The sequence below is a fragment of the Schistocerca piceifrons genome, chromosome 3 (genome assembly GCF_021461385.2).
Source record: "Schistocerca piceifrons isolate TAMUIC-IGC-003096 chromosome 3, iqSchPice1.1, whole genome shotgun sequence".
Taxonomy (NCBI): Eukaryota; Metazoa; Arthropoda; class Insecta; order Orthoptera; family Acrididae; genus Schistocerca; species Schistocerca piceifrons.
This window is the reverse complement of record NC_060140.1, coordinates 273,305,731-273,328,691: the sequence shown is the minus strand read 5'-3', so window position 1 is coordinate 273,328,691 and position 22,961 is coordinate 273,305,731.

The following is a 22,961-nucleotide window of genomic DNA, read 5'->3' as shown; positions in this document are numbered from 1 at the left end:
TGAAATCGGTATAGGCAGCAGCTAAAGAAAAGTAATCGACTTACTACCAAATATTTCTTTGTTTGTTAGAAACAATCTGTGGCTGCGTGCGGAGTAAGTAGTATGCACAAGTGTCAAAATATTTATGACTTTACTGTAGAGGAGTTTTTTACTTTAAAGAAAACCGTTCTTGAAAAATTAAAATCTGATTATTGTCAAAAAAGGACTGTGCAACATAAGACGACTGTGACAATTAAGACATTCCCTCATTACGAAAACTACACACATTTAAACCGAATGCGTTATTTGTGACATAATGAAAACAAAGAGATCAAATGAACACTAATCATGAATATTTTTAGTTATCTAAGGGACATAGTTACCTCCATTTATTAGTTCTGGCAAACAAACATTTCAATCTTGCGCGTGCACTGGCTATCTTGAAATATTCCTCCAAAAATCTTGTCCATCCATATAGTCAAGAAAATATCTTTAGAAATAAGTTTCCATCTCCATAATAAAGTATTCCAGATAATTTCTCCCAGATTCAGAAGTATCAGGTCTCCTTCTCTGAAACTCAGCTGCTCGCTACTGTGCCTCAAATAAGAAAGCGCTTTCGCTGCAAAACTGAATGGCAACCGGGCGCTCGCACACACAGTCAAGGATCTTATCCACTGCCCGTGCAACGCACTCATGCGTCTTTGTCCCAGTACCATAAAGGTGAAATATTTACAATGGCAGAAAACAAACACAAGAACTATAGCACTTCTTTGCTTGCACAATGTCTTCCACCACTTCATCCTCAAAAATGGTTCAAATGGCCCTGAGCACTATGGGACTTAACTGCTGTGGTCATCAGTCGCCTAGTAGTTAGAACTACTTAAACCTAACTAGCCTAAGGACATCACACACATCCATGCCCGAGGCAGGATTCGAACCTGCCGCCGTAGCGGTCGCGCGGCTCCAGATTGTAGCGCCTAGAACCGCTCGGCCACATCGGCCGGCACTTCATCCTCAACGGATGGTCGTTCTATGCCTTTATTCTTGCATGTGCACCCTGTCTCTTGGAACTGCTTTGCCCTTCTAGCAGCATTCTGACGGTGTAGTACTACTTTACCAGACTTGGTATAAAAACGTCTTTAAAAACGATTATTTATGATGTTTTTGCGTACGGCTTCTCTAATGCGGATGCCACCATTTTCAATATTAACGCCATCGAAGAACAACAACGGTGACTTTCCGTTGTTTGACTGTTGCGAACCTGAACTGTGAGAGTTAACCTTTCAGTCGACACGTGTATTTTTTAAATACATTTATTACTATAGTCACAGGTATACTTTCGTTTATCCCATTCATTTTGAATCACTGTGTTAATACGCAACCCAGTCACTTTAACGAGACCACTGCCAATGTTCGAAGCCAATGTGCAATAACCACTCACGGACGGGACGTGGCAACATAACACTGGAGGGTTTATAGTGCGTTTGAGGAGACGAGGATAACGTGCAATTGTTGTCGTAATGCGGAAACGAAGCGATTTATCTGACGTACAAAAGGGTACCATCATTGGCTTTCGGGCCAAGGGTTGAAGCATTTCCTAACGGCCAAGTTTTCAGACCGTTCGCCTGCCGTCGTGGTTAAAGTATACCGCACGCAGCAAGGTGGAGCCATACAAAACCGGGCCATAGATGAAAGGGATGAAGGACGGCTGCGGTGATGTGTACCGGCGAAAAGACGTGCAACTGTTGGCCAGCTGACCGCCCAGATGAACAAATGGGCTACTCCTCACCGATCTTTCAGCCAACGTTGCGCGTATGGGTTTCCGCATCAGGCGCCTGGCTCATACACCCTTTCTGACTTATGACACCGTTGGCGTGTACAGCTTGAAACTTCTCGGTTCAGCCTGGACGACGGAACGTTATGGCCTGGGGAATGTTTTCGTGGCATTCCGTGGATGAAGACACCATGGATAAACACAAGCATGCATTTATCCTTGTGGACTACGTCAACCCCAATATGTAGTTTGTGATTCCTTGGCACGATGGCATCTACCAGCAGGACAATGCAACGTGTCACACAGCTCATGAACGTGCGTGATTCAAAGAGCACCAGGATGACTGAGCGAGGTTGCGCAATGGATAGTACGCTGGACTCGCATTCGGGAGGACGACGGTTCAAGCCCGTATCCGGCCATCCTGAATTAGATTTTCCGTCATTTCCCCAAATCGCTTCAGGCAAATGCCGCAATGGTTCCTTTCAAAGGGCACCGCCGACCTCCTTCCCCATCCTTCTCTAATCCGATGGGACCGATGACCTCGCCGTTTGGTCCCCTCCTGCAAATCAACCACCGACCCAACAAGCAGGATGAGTTTACCGTCTCCCCGGTTAAAACCGATGCATCGCCTGTCCGACAGTGCGCTTAGCAACTGGAGTGTCATTAGGTGAATCCGAAGAAGTGAAACACCTTATATTTATATAACAACGACATTTTCACTGCAACATTTGAGAGTGGTTTTGAAGCGCAACATCATAACACCTTTAACTTTTGTAGCCCTGCTTCCTCAGTTGCTTGTAATATTATGGTGTATTGATAATTTTTACACTCTAAAGTCGACAATAACATTCGATCTTTGGCAATAACATCTGACAGTCGGCAACACAAACCAAAACATTAGCCGGCCGAAGTGGCCGTGCGGTTCTAGTCGCTGCAGTCTGGAACCGCGAGACCGCTACGGTTGCAGGTTCGACTCCTTCCACGGGCATGGATGTGTGTGATGTCCTTAGGTTAGTTATGTTTAACTAGTTCTAAGTTCTACCTGTGGAGTAGAATAACTTGCTGCATCTAATTTGTATCATACTAGGACCCACTAATGTAGTTAGGTAGTGGGTTATAATGTATAATGTAATGTATTGAATAAAGAATTTTTTTTTTTTTTTTTAAAAAAAAAGTTCTAGGGGACTAATGACCTCAGAAGTTGAGTCCCAAAGTGCTCAGAGCCATTTGAACCATTTGAACCAAAACATAGCATCAAACAAAAGTTCAATTCCTAGTGCTGTGAAATGTGGAAACAAACAGCAAGTAGCATTTATAAGAAGAGGAATCACATCAGAAATGGAACAGGAGCGTTATAAGTAGAAAATCGCCCACGCAACCTGTAAGTACAGTTCAAAATATTACTACATAGTAACAAAAACCAACCACCAGAACTGTTTATAACCTGTAGGTACACTGACCAAAATGTAAATAGCAAAAATATGCACATATTCCATTACACTGAAGATGCCTCACAGAGAACAAAGGCGAAATGCGTATGGCACGAAAACTGTGTTTCATTCGGTTGTAGTCAGACAGTCCATAAAGTAAAAATTATCAATATACCGCACTGTCATAAGTCACAATCTAAAAATATATTTGCCAGCAACGAAGTTTATGCCAGCACACGGGGTCTTCAAATGGCGCACGTCGTGTGCCATTTCTTTCAGCTGAGAATAATTACTAGCTTGAACAGTTGAAAGAATGTGTCAGAAAGTATTTAGAAAAACGTCCCGTAACAAGTGCTTCTGGAAGACCAAACTGGTTCAAATATTTTCAGTAGCTGCTTCTAGTAGAACTAGCTGGTATTGTTCCCCAAACAATCATATCTTTTTCTCTGGAAATGTTGTTGACTCCGTCAACAAAACAAGACACGGAAAGCCCACGTCCTTCGCTCTGCTAATATTTGCAGTTCTGTATCTGAGCGTACACTACGGATAGATAATGAAAACTGTATAACTGTTACTGTCGGTAGAAGGGATAGTCATGAATTTTGGGGTTTATCCACTAACATCTTGTAGACGGCGAGTTTAAAGAATTTGAGATTTTGTGTATAGTTTCACAGGTAAACTCTAAAAGCGTCAATTCTATCGCGTCAAAAAATTTGTTTCTTTCTCTTATGTAAATCACGTGACACCGAATTTGAGTTTAAGAATAATCTGAAAATATTTTTTTCTTCTATCTCACTACTGAAACTTTATGTAGGAACTTTATATATACTTAGCGTAAAATGTTCTTTATCTCATATTCAGCTGTAAATAGATAGCATGCAGCCAGACAACGATGCAGCTGACTATAGGGCTATTGTTATAAGAAAATCTCGAGTTGTTCTGTGGAATGCATCAACGGATATTTTACGTAATATAGGAACATCCACCCAAACAAAGGTTCACCAGTTACCAGATCTACTCTGCTTTGAGACATTACAGATACCATACATGTCGTAGGCATAGACCACGTGGGGATATTTGTCTGTCAAACGAGCATTTCGTAAAGGATGTGTAATACACTTGTCACCGCTAGATGGCAAAGGCCTCGTTTTTACAGCGGAAGGGACTTCACTTTTGAAACTCATTCAATAAGCACAAAATATATGTAAATTACATACACAAACATTCCTCGTGAATCAATCTACCTTTTATTGAAAACCAGATCAAAATCCCTACAGTAGTTCTTGAAGACCTTGACGCATTGTAAATGTACTGAAAGTTTGTAATGGCAAAAATAATTTTTTATTTGCTGAAATTAGAAATTAACAATTTTCAAGTTTTTTCCTTTACTTACAGAGTGAAATCTGTCTTCTTGCCAAATTTCGTGATTTTAGATCAGCGGGTAGTGCCTGCAGGTTTTGATGACCGAGTTTGCGAGAGAAAAAGAATGAGATATCTTTTAATTTCATTGACTCTGAAGCTTCAATTTTTTACACCGCCAAGGGACCGCAGATTTTAGTTTGAGACATCTGTTTCAACTTGATGCCAGTGCATGTTCCTGAGAAAATAGGAATCTTAACAGCCGTACAGACAAACAGGCAGGCAGACCTACAGACGGATGTACAAGACAGTAATTCTGCGAGGGAACCGTTTTCACCGAATGAGGTACAGGACCCTAAAATCGAAGTTGCACAGTACTAACGTGATAGGGGATACGTGTGTTTCTTTCCAGAAAAAGAAAATTCCATTAGAATTTAAAGTTCCATCAATTTAGTTGCAGACAAATTAAATCAATTACATAAGAACGATGGCTTCCACGGCCGGTGTCATAGTGATTAAAATTCTTCTGGGTATTATGTCGCGTCATTGCTAAAAACTAACAACAATAATAAACTAAAACCGACGTTTCGGCAGAATTTCAACGACCTTCCGTCGTGCCCTGAGGAAGGCTGTTGCAATTCGACCGAAACGTCGGTTTTAGCTTATTATTGTTGTTAGTTTTTAGCAATGACGTGGCATAATATTCAGAAGAACTTTAATCACTAAATCAATTATCTGTGTGAGTCACATTTATTTTCTTCCAAGACGCATTAAACCCTCATCTGCAGTGGTATCTTCCAAATCACAAACCAACACGAATGAAGTAAGTTTAGATCGTTTATTGTTTCGATGTGAAGTAGTTAAGTGATGAAGCGCTTGACTGGAAACTGAGAGGTCACGGGATAGAATCCCTTTCAGACCACATAATATATTTTAGTCAATCTTTAATCTAAGCCATCACCTCTCGACGATATGAAGACTCGCTACCAGCGACACATGGATCAGATTCCGCGTTAAACTATGTGACCCCTTTCCCCTGTAGGATTTTGGGGCTGGTTACAGACACGGAAGTCGCCAAAGTGACGTCCAGTAGAAAGATTTGAATTAGATCGTTGGGCTGTTTGGAATTATTACTGTTGTTTCGTTTATTTTCAGTTAGTCTTACGACTGTTGCCGAGAAAGTAATGCATCGCTTTTTTTTCAGCCGAAAACAATGCTACGAATGCGAAACGTTGCGTATGTACATTACTTGAAGTCTCCTGTAAGAGCGCGCCAAATTGTGTCACTTCCGACAGATAGCGCGGCTGCTGGACAGTTCCAAAATGGCGTCTGTAGGTGACTTACGTCACAGGCATGATGCCGTCATTCAGTTTGTCACTGCAGAAAAAGATACTACGCGAAATATCGCAAACGCTTGTGCAAAGTCTATGGAGCACCTGCTGTCGACAGAAGTACAGTTACTAAAATGAAGACTTTCACGGCCGGAAATGTCATGTCAATTATAATTATCCGGGCTATTATGCCGTGGTCGGTTGACGAATTCTGTGCCAATTCCCAACGTTTATGTGGGTACCACTAAAAGAACTGTTTCAAAACGTTTGGAAGACCACAAGGGCAATTGCAGAAGAGGAGAAACGGAACGATCAGCTGTTGCGGAGCATGCTTTCCAGCCAGGTAACCACCATAATCGTTTTGAGGAGACGCAAGTACTAGCGGCCACGAGCGGATATTACGAAAGGCTCTACAGGGAGGCAATCGAAATCGCCTAACACCCTAATAATTTCAATCGAAAGGAGGAAGGCGTTAAATTAAACGGTATAAGGATGCCGGTGTTGAAGAAGATGTGTACCACCCATCCACCACTGGGTGATGGCAACGGCGATCGACGGCAGCGGACAGCGGCCAATTGCACTGACGTTTTCAAAACACGTGACGTCACGCCGCGGTGCGGGAGCGCGCGGACACGGAATTTAGCGGCAGTCAGTAGCGAGCCAGTGGGTGTGTTGGACCTTCCATCGAGCTACAGACCCCCTTGAAGGTGTCCTCCGCAGACGGGGACGAAACGTTGGGAATTGACCCAGAATTCATCAGCCAACCACGGCATAACAGCCCGCATAATTATAATGGACATGAGAAGTATAGTTAATCGCTGGGCACGGAGGGTGAGGTCATCAGAAGACGGTTCGGTGGAGCTCCACGATTTGCAGCGGTCGGGGAGACCAACCACGGCTGTCACAAAATGGCTCTGAGCACTATGCGACTTAACTTCTGAGGTCATCAGTCGCCTAGAACTTAGAACTAATTAAACCTAACTAACCTAAGGACATCACACACATCCATGCCCGAGGCAGGATTCGAACCTGCGACCGTAGCGGTCGCTCGGTTCCAGACTGTAGCGCCCAGAACCGCACGGCCACTCCGGCCGGCACGGCTGTCACAAAGACACAGCTGACTTAGCCCCCTCGGACTTCCAGTTGTTTGGGCTATTAATGGATGCCATTCGTGTAAGACAATTTGAGGACGACGAGGAGGTGATTCACACAGCGAAGCACTGGCTCCGTCACTAGGACATAGATTAGTACCAACCGGGCATAGACGCCCTTGTTTCGCGCTGGAGGAAGGCCATAGAACGGGATGGAGATTATGTGAAAAAATAGGGTGTGTAGATAAGACACCATTCTTTCGTGTATGTAATTCTCATTATGTTCAATAAAGAATTGTTGAAGAAAAAGATGCGGCGCATGACTTTCTGGACAACCCTCGCGGAATGTCACACGCCTCATGACATTCCTTTTGAATACGCCTTCCGTTCAAGAATGTTTATATTGTGAAGAAGTATAGCAATAGTTCTTTTACTCCAGTCTAGCTAACTAAAGCGTGGCACTGCGAATATCTCTCTGTCAGTATCAAGATACGTCAGTTACCATATTGTCGTCTCCAGCACGAGAAGGGTATTAAATCATTCCTTCTTTGTCTTTTTATTAGCTTTTATGTCAGAAAGTTACGGCATTTTCTTTTCTGTGCTGTCGCAGTGGGTGTGACGTTGTACGTACCTCTCTCGAAGGACTAGCCTTGCTACATAGAACTATTCCAAACGGCCTTTCTACGCGAGCGATAGTTCCACACGTCTGTCTCAGCCCCGAGAATAGGTCGTAAATGCCCGCCATTTCCCTTTACGAGGTCTGTCTCGCCTGGTGAAAACCATTATCTTGGACCGATTACGTATGAATGCTTTGCTACGTAATGTCTTTCACTTTTCGTCCGCCGTAACTGGCAAAGATCTCATCGACCTGTTAAGTTATGCAGAAAGTCACCAATAAGCAAGGGAATCAGAAGAAGCAATCGTTTTCCAGGCAAATGCTTTTAGAACAGCCTCAGTTTTGTATATACCGTTACAGGCTTTTACGAGTCTGGAGCTCTTTCCCGTTTTTAAAGTGCAAACGTCATAATGTAGTTGCAGAAGCAGTTGTTCTTACAACAGCTGCAATAAATTCACCTATTTGTTCTCGTCAAATTTATATGCAAACTTCTCAGGAAAATCACACTTGGAGTGAAAAGTATTAAACGGGGTATGGATCTTTTATCTTATGGTGTATGTTTAATTTTTTCATTTGATATCTGAACAAGTTACATACTCTATCCCACTTCTTATTTACCTGAGTTGTTCGTTTTGTCTATTGGCAGCGACTGTAATTATTTACTTTCGTTTACTTGCTTCAGTACTTTCGATAACTCAAGCCCACATTATTACTTTAAATAATTACTTTGGTCATCATGTAGAGGCTTTCTCCAGTACATCTTTCCCAGAATTTTAAATCCTTGCAATTCGTTTTTAATATTCTTCGTTTCTTTGTATATAAATGTTGTCTTAAAATGAAAAGTCTCTCAGGTACCGACCTATTTCAGGTCTAATGGATCATCACTTTTTTCCACATTTGATGAGTTCATATTAAAAATATACAATAATGTCGTAGATGAAACTTCCGGCCGGACCCTAAAAGTCATCGCGTAACACTCTCATATTTGCTCTCTCTCCATATGATGATACGTTTATTAATTCTCCTTCTTGTAAGTTGTAAATTAGATCATTCTTTATACTTGGGACATTTAATTCTCCCTCTCTGGGTATTCCTGACAACGGCATTGTTCCGTGCAGGTATTTTTTCCCTTATGTGAACAGAAGTTTATGTACGCTAAAATGTAGATAAGCCTTAGCTTGAAAATTATTTTTTTCCTAATTCGTCTTCCACAAATAGTCTACTTTCAGGACCATAATTCGTTATTCTCGATGTTCGTCGGACTTCTACGGTTCATGACCAACCGACAGGAGCTAGAGAGAAAATTATAAGTCTATCAAACGTTTGATCATAGAAATACATGAGAAGCTACGAAATAAATGTGCACAGATACAAGACAGTGGACTTAACGCTTGGCTGAAGAATAAAATTCGTCCCTAAGATATTGAAAATATTTATTTTCGTAAGTTAGTTCTTCTGTTGCACGGTTACTAGTGAAAAGTTAAATACACCAAACCTGTATTCACGTTTACAGCTCATGACAATTTTTGTTACTTACTGTGCAAGATTGATAAATATGGTAAAATTCTGCAAAATAGAGAGAAATTCTACTAAAGTTCTTGTTGTAAGTTTCAAACGAACGTAATCTGAAGTTATTGGTTGGCAGACTTAACAATGCATAGAGTGACGTGTCGTACAGAGTAAGGACAAAATAAGCTCTTTGCAGTTGTTAAACGTTTTCGTTTCAGCGTCCACAGACGTTCAGACGAAATTTTATTCAATTTTCATTCGGGCTCCACACTAGTAAGAGTGACTATTTGTTACTGAATTAATGAGTTCGCAAGGACAGATAACTTCACGTATTCAGTGGCCTGGTCCTAGAAGACATTACACATGAAAGAGCTGAAAAAGTTCGTGATATGTAACAGCACAATGGTTGTGGATAACTTGCAAATTAAAAAAAAAATCTTCGACCTTTCCTTATTGTGATTGGTGATTTTAGACAAAACTGGACGATAAAGAGTGTTTAAAAACAAGATGTGGGAAATTTTAGGCACAGAAAGATCTTCCAAGACTTTCCTCAGCGAAACTGAAATCCATTCAGAAGAGAAATATTGAAGCCTTTGATTTATAATTAGAAATGTGATTTATCGGAATTTCTCATGAAACTGGAACGATATATTCGTACAACTTTCTAGATAACCTGCAATTCAAAAATTCCTTTGCCTCTCTCTCTCTCTCTCTCTCTCTCTCACACACACACACACACACACACACACACACACATCGTTTCTGGAAACAATCGCAGAAGCTATGTGTCCACATGTCCTTTCTTCCAGGAGTATTAGTCTCGTAAGTTTGACAGCTAAACTTCTGTTACGTTTGGAAGATAGGAGATGTGATACTGGTGGAAGTAAATATGTGGGAGCGGATCATGAAGCATACTCAGGTAGCTCATGCACTTGTGCATGAAGGGCAAAGGTCGTGGGTTCGGGTTCCCATTCCAGCACGGAGTTTTAATCTGCGAGGAAGTTTCAATATTCTAAGAAGCCACAATCAAGACAGATTCGAATAAAACATTTTACATATAATTTGTGTCCAATATTATTCATTATAGCTGTTAGAGTGTAAGGCATAAAAGTACTCACAGAAGCTGTTCAGAAATGGCGGTGTTAAGTTGAAAGTTGATTTTGATAAATTCCATATATACATACGTCATATCCACCATATTCTTGGGTGTGGAACACCAATAGGTGTAGAAATTCTGTGTGTGCTTGTTGAAAAAGTGTGTTCTACCAACTGAATAATGTCTTCTACTTCATCCACACACTGTTTATTCTCATGTTAATCCTGCCTCGGGCAAGGATGTGTGTGATCTCCTTAGGTTAGTTAGGTTTAAGTAGTTCTATGTTCTAGGGGACTGAAGACCTCAGATGTTAAGTCCCATAGTGCGCAGAGCCATTTGAACCATTTATTCTCATGTTCAGATGAAACACAACTGCCAGGTATTGCACCATTCTCATGCAGCTTAGTGAAAACATGTGTGAATGCTCTTGAATCTGCTTCTCTGTGGTCCTCAGATCGTGTGCTGCATTCTCAACAAGTGACAGCATCATTTGCATTACAAAACACATACACACTTATCATATCACATTTGTAAACATGTGCAGCATATTCTTACATATACTCGTATTTAAAACAGAATGTATATATGTGTGTGTGTGTGTATGTTCAGGATCTGCAAAATCTCAGGATCAATTTCAAACAGATTTGGCACTGAATCAGTAGGCCCTGTGAGTATTGGCACTGCTTGATTTATAACCTGCTAATTCTAATAGGAGCAGAGATACAGGCAAATCGTTTTTTACCAGACCTTTGCGTATTGGATGCCCTACATACGGGCATATTGTTTAGAAGGTGTATTGGCTGTCGTACCAACCTCATTGCAAGTCAGCCTACACTTCAGGCACAAGAAACAGTTTACCAGCCTCTGATATGTAGGCTGCTCTGCATGGCAGGAGTGTTAGGTTGGGTGGTATTACCTGGAATGGAGGGATGGATATGGCAGAGAGAGGAAGGAGATGGTGGGTAAAGAGATGGGGAAAGGAAAGTAGGGACAGAGAAAGGTGGAGGAGGAGAAAGAGAGTGGGGAACAAGGAAAAGAAAACAAACAGGAAGTGTGGAGGAGGAAAAGCTGGACACCGCAGGGAGGGAGCACAGGAGATGGATAGAGATATGTGAGGAGAGTATGGGCAGAGAGAGGGGGAGGAAGAGATGTACAGAGAGAGGGAGGGAGAAGATGCTCAGAGAAAGGGACAGGAGGAGGAGATGAAGGGAGAGAGAGTCGGGAGGAAGAGAAAGATGGAGGTGGGAGGACGAGGTGGACACATTGACAGAGGAAGAGATGGAAACGGAGGTGGAGGAGGAGGTGTGGGGAACATTATACCGAACACATATGCAGTTGAAGCTGCAGGGTAAAGGCTAGTTAAATAATGTACGAGAGTTAGACTAAGTCCTAGGTGCGTTTCGGAATGCTTATTTCATGGAAATGAGAGAAATGAATGCGAACACTATCTTGTCTATTCAAAACAATGAAGTGATTCTCTGGGCTAATATGTTAGTGGATATGGCGTTGCACACCAGTAACTAAAAAGCAATTAAACCAGTGTTTTGAAGCTCTTAACCTGCGCCAAGGTTGAAATCGGTCTAACTTCCTGAAAACGTTATGGACAAGGTTTTCTGAGATGGAACTGTAACTGGCGAATAGTAAAAACTACTTTTAGAATACCCCGACAAAAAAGTAGTGAAAGAGACGAGGAATGGAAAAAGTGGATAAATGATTTACCATCAGGACAACGTACCTGCCCATAAAAGTGTTTTGCCAGTGGGAAACGGAAGTTATGTGTGTGAAGAAAGCAATGAGGATTATTGTTTAGAGTCTCATAGACAGTGAAGTCATTGGAGGCGTAGTAAAAGACCGGACAGCACAATGACTGGGTGGACTGGAGAGGGGAGGGGGGGAATTCACATTACGGTTTCGAAAGGAACCATCTGAGCATTCCGGCTATATGATTTAAGGAAACAACGAAAAATATATTCAAGTGGACGAAAGTCCTTCTGCTGCAGGCTGATGTTGTGTAGAATGCTGAATTTGACCTCTGGCTGATTCCCTTATGGCGTCCTGTTCTTCTTCAGGCACGTTTGGTACCCAATGGGGAGACATAAAGTCATGAAATCAATCGCATATAAATTGAACGTCAAAATATATTGTTGAAGACAGTTTTATGAATAAAATGTGTTGGTATATATCTACTGACGTGAGACACTTCCAGTAGTCTCAAGGATATTACTCCTAGACAGTGTAAGAAATCCTGTTCTCTGGTAGACGAAGACTTTACGTGCAACATATTTTGTCTTCTGTGATGGAGATGCTGTTGAAAGTTGGCATCTGCTGATGATCCTCGTGCAATAAGACGGTAAAATGAAAAGTACTCTCGTGTAAGGCAAGGTCGGGTAGTATTGGACAGCAGATTGTATCGACAGAGCTGTTTCTAAGCTCTAGCGCTAGTGACAGCACCTGCCTCGCCGCTGCGTGTGAACTCTGGAAGAAGAAGACCGCTAGACGATTCTGAGTCAGAGCAACAGTACGTTTCGGAATGCTACCACCAACAGCTGTACATTTGGTTTGCATCTGTCAAAACACTTTTCGCTAGTACCGGACAAAACAGTTAGCATAAAAACTTAAAGTTTTTACGGTTCTTTCCAGGAAAAATCGAGAAATCAAGACATTTAGGGAATGAAAATAACATGAAGGACGCCGCAAAAGCTGTGAGACGTCTTGAAATGAAAATCGGGGAAGGAGTGTGAAATATTCTGCTCCGAAGCACATTAGGTGACAGTGTTAAAGGTCTACGGGAAAACAAAGTGATGTCCCTGAAGCTTGTCTTAGGAAACAATAAGGTTATTTTTTTTAAGAAGATTCACTAACCAACAAGAAACAATGATGTACGACAATGTTACAAATTTAGATAGCTGCAAACGCCTTTGAGTAAAAATGATTCGTTAAATCTAGTGTACAGATCTACATAGAAACTGAAAACAAAGCATCGATCAATAAGACAAAAATGTAAGCCGATAAAGACTTTTATTATAATTTTACAAAAAAGAATGTAGGTGTATGGATGACGAGAATTAAAACTACGAGTTTCCAGAGAGTAATATGCTTCAGCAGGGAACAAGTTGACACAGTCTTTGACAAACTACATGAGCTGATGGACAAGTTTACGTTTGCAAGTACTTACGATGTAATTAAAACTTTTTTGCAACAGAAATAACTTCCTTACACATTACATCTCATGTCCGATGTAAACTTCCAAAAATGTAAGCGACCAAAATGTAAATCGTGGAAAAAATGTTTAAAAAAAAGTAAGTACATTCTTATGACATCATAATATCCAGTTTTATAATTCTATGAAGTAACAGAACATGTTATGTTATGTTAGTTGAATCATTCAGAGAAAGCTTGCCTCTCCGATACTACACGATCTTCCGCTATATACAGCGTGTTACAAAAAGGTACGGCCAAACTTTCAGGAAACATTCCTCACACACAAATAAAGAAAAGATGTTATGTGGAAATGTGTCCGGAAACGCTTAATTTCCATGATAGAGCTCATTTTAGTTTCGTCAGTATGTACTGTACTTCCACGATTCACCGACAGTTGGCCCAATTGAAGGAAGGTAATGTTGACTTTGGTGCTTGTGTTGACATGCGACTCATTGCTCTACAGTACTAGCATCAAGCACATCAGTACGTTGCATCAAAAGGTTAGTGTTAATCACGAACGTGGTTTTGCAGTCAGTGCAATCTTTACAAATGCGCAGTTGGCAGGTGCCCATTTGATGTATGGATTAGCACGGGGCAATAGCCGTGGCGCGGTATGTTTGTATCGAGACAGATTTCCAGAACGAAGGTATCCCGACAGGAAGACGTTCGAAGCAATTGATCGGCGTCTTAGGGAGCACGGAACATTCCAGCCTATGACTGGGAAAGACCTAGAACGACGAGGACACGTGCAATGGACGAGGCAATTCTTCGTGCAGTTGACGATAACACTAATGTCAGCGTCAGAGAAGTTGCTGCTGTACAGGGTAACGCTGACCACGTCACTGTATGCTACGGGAGAACCAGTTGTTTCCGTACCATGTACAGCGTGTGCAGGCACTATCAGCAGCTGATTGGCCTCCACGGGTACACTTCTGCGAATGGTTCATCCAACAATGTGTCAATCCTCATTTCAGTGAAAATGTTCTCTTTGCGGACGAGGCTTCATTCCAACGTGATCAAATTGTAAATTTTCACAATCAACATGAGTGGGCTGACGAGATTCCGTACGCAATTGTGCAATCACGTCATCAACACAGATTTTCTGTGAACATTTGGGCAGGCATTGTTGGTGATGTCTTGATTGGGCCCCATGTTCTTCCACCTTCGCACAATGGAGCACGTTATCATGATTTCATACGGGATACTCTACCTGTGCTGCTAGAACATGTGCCTTTACAAGTACGACACAACATGTGGTTCATGTACGATGGAGTTCCTGCACATTTCAGTCGAAGTGTTCGTACGCTTCTCAACAACAGATTCGGTGACCGATGGATTGGTAGAGGCGGAACAGTTCCATGGCCTCCACGCTCTCCTGACCTCAACCCTCTTGACTTTCATTTATGGGGGCATTTGAAAGCTCTTGTCTACGCAACCCCGGTACCAAACGTAGAGACTCTTCGTGCTCGTATTGTGGACGGCTGTGATACAATACGCCATTCTCCAGGGCTGCATCAGCGCATCAGGCATTCCATGCGACGGAGGGTGGATACATGTATCCTCGCTAACGGAGGACATTTTGAACATTTCCTGTAACAAAGTGTTTGAAGTCACGCTAGTACGTTCTGTTGCTGTGTGTTTCCATTCCATGATTAATGTGATTTGAAGAGAAGTAATAAAATGAGCTCTAACATGGAAAGTAAGCGTTTCCGGATACATGTCCACATAATATATTTTCTTTCTTTGTGTGTGAGGAATGTTTCCTGAAAGTTTGGCCGTACCTTTTTGTAACACCCTGTATAGGGTATCCTCCGAATGGTCGTCAGGCTCAATTTCTCTGGTGTGTCGGCAGTCATTTTCAGTTTCATTTTTGCAGTGTTTAGCTAGAGGGGGACGAAGCAGGCACTGCTCATCACATGTTTCATTCGACGCCCACTCACAACTCGAGGTGTTGGTTTGTTTTCCGTTACAAAGAAAATTATGTTTAAAGCAGAATTTTACGCACCCATTAGATAGAGCTGTCCCAAATTATTCCAGTGCGATTATAGTTTTATCGATATGTACTAACATGGACTGTGAAATGGGAAGAATAACCAGTGCTTCAGCAGCAACTGTCGAGGAAAAAAGTGCCATCACTCGATTTCCCAGAAACTTCTCACGGCGAAAGAAGACTCAAAATACACGACCACGTGTGTCGGCTTATCCGTAGATACTCGATCGTTTCTGGAAAAACGACGGTCAAAGTTTTCGAGGTATTTTCGAAGTGATTTATGTGCCCTTATCCACTCTATGTCCTCAGCTGAACTTGTGGCTCTGTGTTAAGCATCGCGATTTTTTTAATTTTGCGCTCAGTGTTCGAAACCAGATTATTGCTTTTGATTTATCTACACATGTCCGTAGAAGGTTAGTACACGAATGTTTCTTATCAAATTAGGGGAGATAAGAGCACTATATTAACTGTAAAATTACAACTGGCTTTCACAGTGTCATACATTTATTACGTAATCTTTGTGTGTGTAGCATTTAAATTCTCGTATTCTCAAATTTAATTCTCATATCATTTCTTACCTTAATTCTTGCATTTTATTCATATGTTTATTTTTCAGGAAGATGTGGTGCATTCCCTTCGATGATACCGGTCGTAGAAACATTTGAAGCACAGATATTCCGCACACCACCAGCATCGCGCGAAAGCCGAGTTATCGCAGTTCATTCCTTCGTACGAATCTCACTCAGGAAAGAAATGTCGTTAGCAATAGTGAAGTTTTCGTGCGTCTGCAATTATTTTGCAGCAAACCACGCATAACGGATCATTCTTCCTAGCACTGGCACTTGCAGTTGAATATGAACCAACACGCATTACAGGAATTTCACCGAGAACACTTTCATATAATTCTTTCCTTGTTAAATTCGTTCATCTGACATACAGTTAGTAGACGGATAAGGGCAACGTTGATTAAGTCTTCTCGGGTTATCAGCCGAGTCAAGGCGTCGTTTCTACTTCTCATGACAAGTAGGAAACTTGTTAAAACTTTGCCGAAGCACGACGCCTTGACTCGGCTGATAACTCGAGAAAACTTCATCATCGAGGTTTGCAAGAAAGTCTAAATTCGCAAAAGGACAAAGTGATAACAGCACACACTGGAAAACATTCGTATAGTTATCTTCTATAGATATGGGTGTATAAATGTAAAACAAAAATACAAGTAATAATCGGGATTCGAACACAGAACGCAAAATCAAAAAGCCATCGTTTCGTCTGGGGACATCACCTCGTAAAAGGCACGTGAAGTACCTGTAAAATAACTCGAAAACTTGTGCACGTAAATTTACACTTTAAAAGTGGAATATATACATCGAGAAAAACATCTGGCAGTATCCCTGCCGGCCGGGGTGGCCGAGCGGTTCTAGGCGCTACAGTCTGGAACCGCGCGACCGCTACGATCGCAGGTTCGAATCCTGCCTCGGGCATGGATGTGTGTGATGTCCTTAGGTTAGTTAGGTTTAAGTAGTTCTAAGTTGTAGGGACCGATGACCATGACCTCAGAAGTTAAGACCCATAGTGCTCAGAGCCTTTCTTTTTTTTTTTTTTTTTTTTTTTTTTTTTTGCAGTCTCCCTCCTATTTCGGTAGGCATCAGTAACACCTACAATTTCGTTTGCAATGCGAAACTGGAGTCAGCCGAAACAAATGTTGCTTGTCGCGTCTTTCATCCGACGCTCAGTGACGACCGAGAGTCAGTTTGTTTCAAGTTATAAGGAAAATAGCTTTTAAAGTGGAATTTTACGTGCATGTTCCATACAAACGTCCCAGATCAGTCCAGTATATATATATTGGTTTCTTGTTTTTAGCTTCTAACAAGTAAATATTCACTCATTTCCATAGAGAAACATCGCTCAGGCTCCCTATAACTGTTAGAATGGTTTGGTAGTAGTTTGGAATCAGTCTTCTTAAAATACACTATGGTGACGTGAAATTAAACAACACGGATCAATGGCGCATTTCTGTAGATTTAGAAATCTCTCCCACCTTTTCCGCATTCCAACATTTGCTGCCCATGCAAATCCCTTCTAGCACCTATAGACGATACAACTATTGATTACGCCTAGAGCACTATTTCTCAGAATATTCACCGACCTTGGCCACAGACACGAGTTAACTGCTTTTTGCAAGGCCATGTAAGAGAAACCGCTGTGTAAGCCTTCTGGCACTGTCGGAAGGAGACTGTCTCTTGCAGCGACGGCACGTACGGTAATGGGAAACGGGCTTGGATCAGTTGAACAATTACAACGGAAGGTTTTGAAACGTCACGTCGGAGCTGAGTGGTCTGGTGAACAGCATCTGTTTCACGCTGCTGAACTTCGAGCCGCGCACAGCCACGCGAGCGAGGGAAGTTTCCTAGGATCATGGTTCACGGTCGGTGGTCGGAAAAGACGACACCCAGAGGGCGCAGGCGTCGTGTTCCTCTCTCCAGTACACGACCTCGCCTTCACCACCTCTGTTGTACTGCAGTGGATACCATGCAACCTTCCTTCTTGTTGCCAAACAAAGGGGTGGCGCAGAAGTTATGGTACTGGATTCGCGTCCAGTCATGTAAGTCTTCCGCGCTTTCCCTAAATCGGTTAACTCATTAGCGCCCAAATTATTTTAAAGTTTGAGTCGGTTTACAAAATTTCAAAGAAGTGTTGAAAAGGTCTAAAATAATATATACGTTTAAATCGATCCACTCCTATAAATGGGACGCCTGCCACTTGCTATGTACTATAAAAGATCGATCTTTCTGCTGCTTCCTCTTCTATTTTACAAATTTTGTTACACTTTATTTTTAAGACGGATTAGTTTGAAATAAAATTCACAGTTTCACATTGGGAAAGATTTATTTATAAACATTCAAACTAAAAAGTAACTTCTGTACCCTTAAAAGATGGTAAGAAGGCATTTGCCAAAGTCAATAGTTAGCTCCTACATAGAGCTACATCTGTTATACACTTTGCAAACAAAAATAACTGTTATTATCTAAGACCATTACTTCATCGATAGAAAGATCTACCTAAAAAATACGTCAGTTCTGCAAGTTTTTATTCTCAGCGACAATCAGATTATGAACTCGAGTGCTCGATCACTTTTGTAGACATCCATTTCATTATCATCCGCAAAATGATGCATGGCTTTTAGTTGACGATTTTTATTACGTGGTATGGGATGGTTTTACAAGTAGCAGAATCAGATTGTCTGCTTCTGACCGATAATCTCTTTCGGTGGGTAATGTATGTTATCCAGATAAAATTACGAAACAAATAAATGTTTTCAATTCATCTACTGAGGTTAAATAATGTGGCGTTTTTCCATTGTTTTACATACTATTCAGTTCTTTTCTTGATATAATTTAGCTGCTAAGAAGTAAGAAACTCGTCAACATTTTATTGAGACATTATTCAGCCGGAATATTTTAGTGAGAGATTATAGGTTTACGTCAGGAATTTTATGAAACCGGCAGAGAAAGTCTTCCAGTATTTAAACTCTAAATAATGTAACCTCTTACCATTCTCATAAGACTTTTAATAAATTGGAAAATAAATCATGTACACAGCAATAATTTGACTAATGTTGACACGAAGGTTGATAAACACAGACTCACAATGTAAAAATAATGCACTACATTTTTTTCATTTTTGCTCATTGTCACTGTTAACAGGTAAAAGACAGATAGATAGTTTGGCATATTAGTTTTAGAGAAACCCGAAATGTAAACAGTGTGTCTCACATGAAAGACGAAAAGTAATTAACGTTCATGAAAGCTGTATATTTATTGTTTTCAATAATTTGAAAATTCCACAAAATACCTGACAACCATAACTAATTCTGAAAAACGAAAACTTTTGGTGTAATATAAATGAAAGAAGCTTTCACACAACATCCATCCACATGTAATGAAGCTGAGTCTGAAATATCACTTTCGGAAAATAGGCAGTACACGATGTACTGTCAGAATATTTTCAGCATACCTAATTAAGATTCATTGTTATGCTAATTATTTCAGTTACTTATTTTAGTTTTTTGTTTTAAATTGTTATGTTACATTTCAAATTCGTGTTTTTTTTTAGCTTACTACCCCACATTGTGTATTTTGTTAACTGAAAATAAGAAGTAATTCATTATGGTATAAAATCATTGCAATAATGGTAAAATGTAAAATAATGCTGAAAACATAACGTCTTTTTACATCCTACACATAAAATGAACGATATTTCTTCACATAATACGCACGATATAAAACAAAATTCGTAAGGATTCTCAACCTATGGCAGGTGATCCTCTAAATATCTTGATTTGTAGCAGGCATATGCCAGTATGTTGCAAAACCTCAGCAAAGGAAACTGATTTTGTACTAGTGACTGAAGCTTGGTGATATTGTTTCTCAAGTGGATATTGATACCATAATCATTCAAAAGGACTAGATCCGAAAATCTTCTTACAAAGTTTATCCAACATCGAAAGCCCTATACATTTACCGGCTATACCTCTCCCATTGAGCCTTTTGAGATCACCAGACCAACAAGTCACTTTTTCTCAGGCATGACGCTGAAAACGGGTCTTTCACGCTGACCACCGCTGGAATCTAACAATAATACAGATTTTTCTCAAGCACTGTGAAATAAATTTTCCGCCAATTATCTTTTGACATGGTAAGACGTTAGTTTAACCTTTTTAGATTCTGTCACAAGAAAACTTGGGGCTTAAAAAACAGTTACTTGAATTCCTGATCAAGTCCTTAGTTTCTTTTGAAACTATGAGAAGGGGAGGGCAAGACAGGAATTATGGGATCAGCCACAACAATTTGAGGATTCTACTGAATTTTGTTTTACATTGTATTGTTCTCTGTGTATGTTACATGAGGAAATTTCGTTCCCTTCACGTGCTTATTGTAAAAAAAGCGTAATGTTTTAAGCATTTCTGTACAGAGTATCATTATCGTAACAATAACGAGTTATTTACTGTTTTGATATAATAACACCTGAATGTGACAAGGTAAGCAAAAAAAAAAAAAAAAAAAAAAAAAAAAAAAACATGAATTTAAAATCTAAAATAGCTACTTAAAACCTTAGACAAAACTGAGTAAAACAAATAATTAGAATAATAGTGAAGATATTTCAATTAGGTATGTTGAAAATACTCTCACAGGAAACTGTGTAAAACTTATTTTCCAAAACTATCGTTTCAGAAACCAGCTTTTCTATACATGGATTGATATGGCATGAAAGTTTCTTTCATGTACATTGCAACAAATTTTTTCAATATTGCATATTAATTAATGGTAGTGGGATATTAAGCAAAATTTCAAATTATTACCAAAGTTAATTATACAGATTTCACGAACGTTAACTACATTTCAGGTTTTATAGCAACCACATCTTTTTACATATCATTGTTTTGGAGATATGTCCTCTACACGTGATATACCAAATTACCTTTTGGAATGTTTTTCATCCCTTAAAAATGAAATTGGGCAAAAATGGAAAAATATGTATTGCATTATTTTGACATCTCTACATAAAGATTCCATCAATATCTTTTATTTACTCCTGGGACAGTTCGCTTGTGAGTAGTTTAGTGTCCATATCCAAAGTAACTGTAGCTGTAATGGTGGAAGCTATAATGAACGAAGGGACAATATATATGGCACTCATTGTCACAAGGTTCATCGATGGAAAGAAATTGATTTTTACGTATGAAATGGTGCCGATGGATTAAGGAGAGTTTATGCATGGCTCTTTAGTATACCTTCTAGTATTGTATTTGTGACTACCTCTATTTCTCTCAATGTACAAGGGATTGTTGACAACAAATTTCATCAGTGAATAAACGTAATATGACGCTGTGGTATTTGCTTAAACAGATGTCTGTGTGATGTGTGTCTTCCAGCTTCACAGATAAATGTGATTACTTTGTTTTAGCCTAACTGAGGAGTTACCTCAGAATATTATCGCCTAGGACATCAGTGGATGAAAATAGGTTAATGTGTTGATTTCTGTGAACACAAAGTCGCAAATTATTTTCATTTCAAAAGCAGCAGAACCAAAATGTTATAGCAAGTTTACTGTATGAATTTTCAAGTTTTAATTTTCATTAATGACTCAGAATTTTCTGCATTGTTTATTTTTTATGTTGGCAACCAAAAACAATAGGAGTAAGGTTGTTTTTGATAGAACAGAACTGGATGAGCTGCGTTTATGTTTACGCCTAGTTCGTTCGAGCAACCCTAGTTAATAACTTACACAAAAAATCACTTACTGTTTTCACTGATGACACTTCTTTGTTCAGACTGGCAATCATCTGCAAAAACGATTAATTCTCATACCTGGGTACCATAAAATTGCAGATTACTAGGGTAGAACAAGAGTAATAATGGGCCCATGATTGAACTCTGCTGAACACACATTGTCATTTCTCCTTATGTGCATGAGGTTGCACCTCTGTTTGTATTCCTTCAGCAACTTATTGTAACTTTCTTCATTCTGTTTCGTAAACAGGTACTAAACCAAGTATGCACTGAAACATTATTCCATAAAACCTTAATTTATCTAACAGAATGTTATGACAGCCACAATCAAATTACTTCCACGCCTCACATATGGAACTGGTGAAGTTTTATTACGACCTTTGCGAAGATATAAATAGCTGCCTCAGTAGAGCTGCCAGAAAGACACAATCGATTTCATTTCACAATCCGAATATTTGCTTCAATGATCTAGGCATCGACAGAACGTTAATCCCATATGTTCGTGTCTCCCTTTCTTTCCTTTAGCGGGCGGCGACCCACAGTTTAAAATCTGGCTAAAATACTTTCAGAACCACTGGTATACTTTTATACAATTTCATTTTTGACATTATATCATCTGACTGGTTTTTCTAACCAGGTGTATCAGCAATGTACTCCACGTATCACCAGGCTACATAGAAACTGACGGTGTGCTAACATCACGAAAATACATAAATAATGACAGTGACGCAGCAATAGGTTTTTTTTTTCGCCACAGGAGGAGTGATACCATATAGGCTGCTTTTGTAGTTTTATGCTGCCTGATAATAATCATTTCGCTATAAACTGGCTTCGAATAAAGATATAGTTTATCAGCAGCTACTGCTGATACAGAAATATTTCTTTGAGTATTTACGAGCTGTCGGGCAGCAGTTGCTCAGAATAAAAGAAACCAAAATAATGGTGTAGACTTACTGGACCGGAAATTGAAGAAGGGTCCTTTGGACAGATTCGAAATGATCAAACCCAGTTACGATCCGTAGACATATGACGCTAAGCAATTTAACTTTGCTCTCTACAGGTAACTTGTTTAGTGTCTTAGCATCGTTTCTAATAAACTGGTAGTAGGATAATTACGTTTTATCTCTATTTCCGTCGCCTACACTTTAGTTTTTTGTGCACCAGAATAACGCATTGATACTTTTTTTATAAACTTCTCATACTACAAAATAAGCTATCAGCCTGAAGCTCGCTCTGTTCCTCCATGAGATCCACAGTGCTGTAGACGACGGCGCTCAGATTGATGCCATATTCCT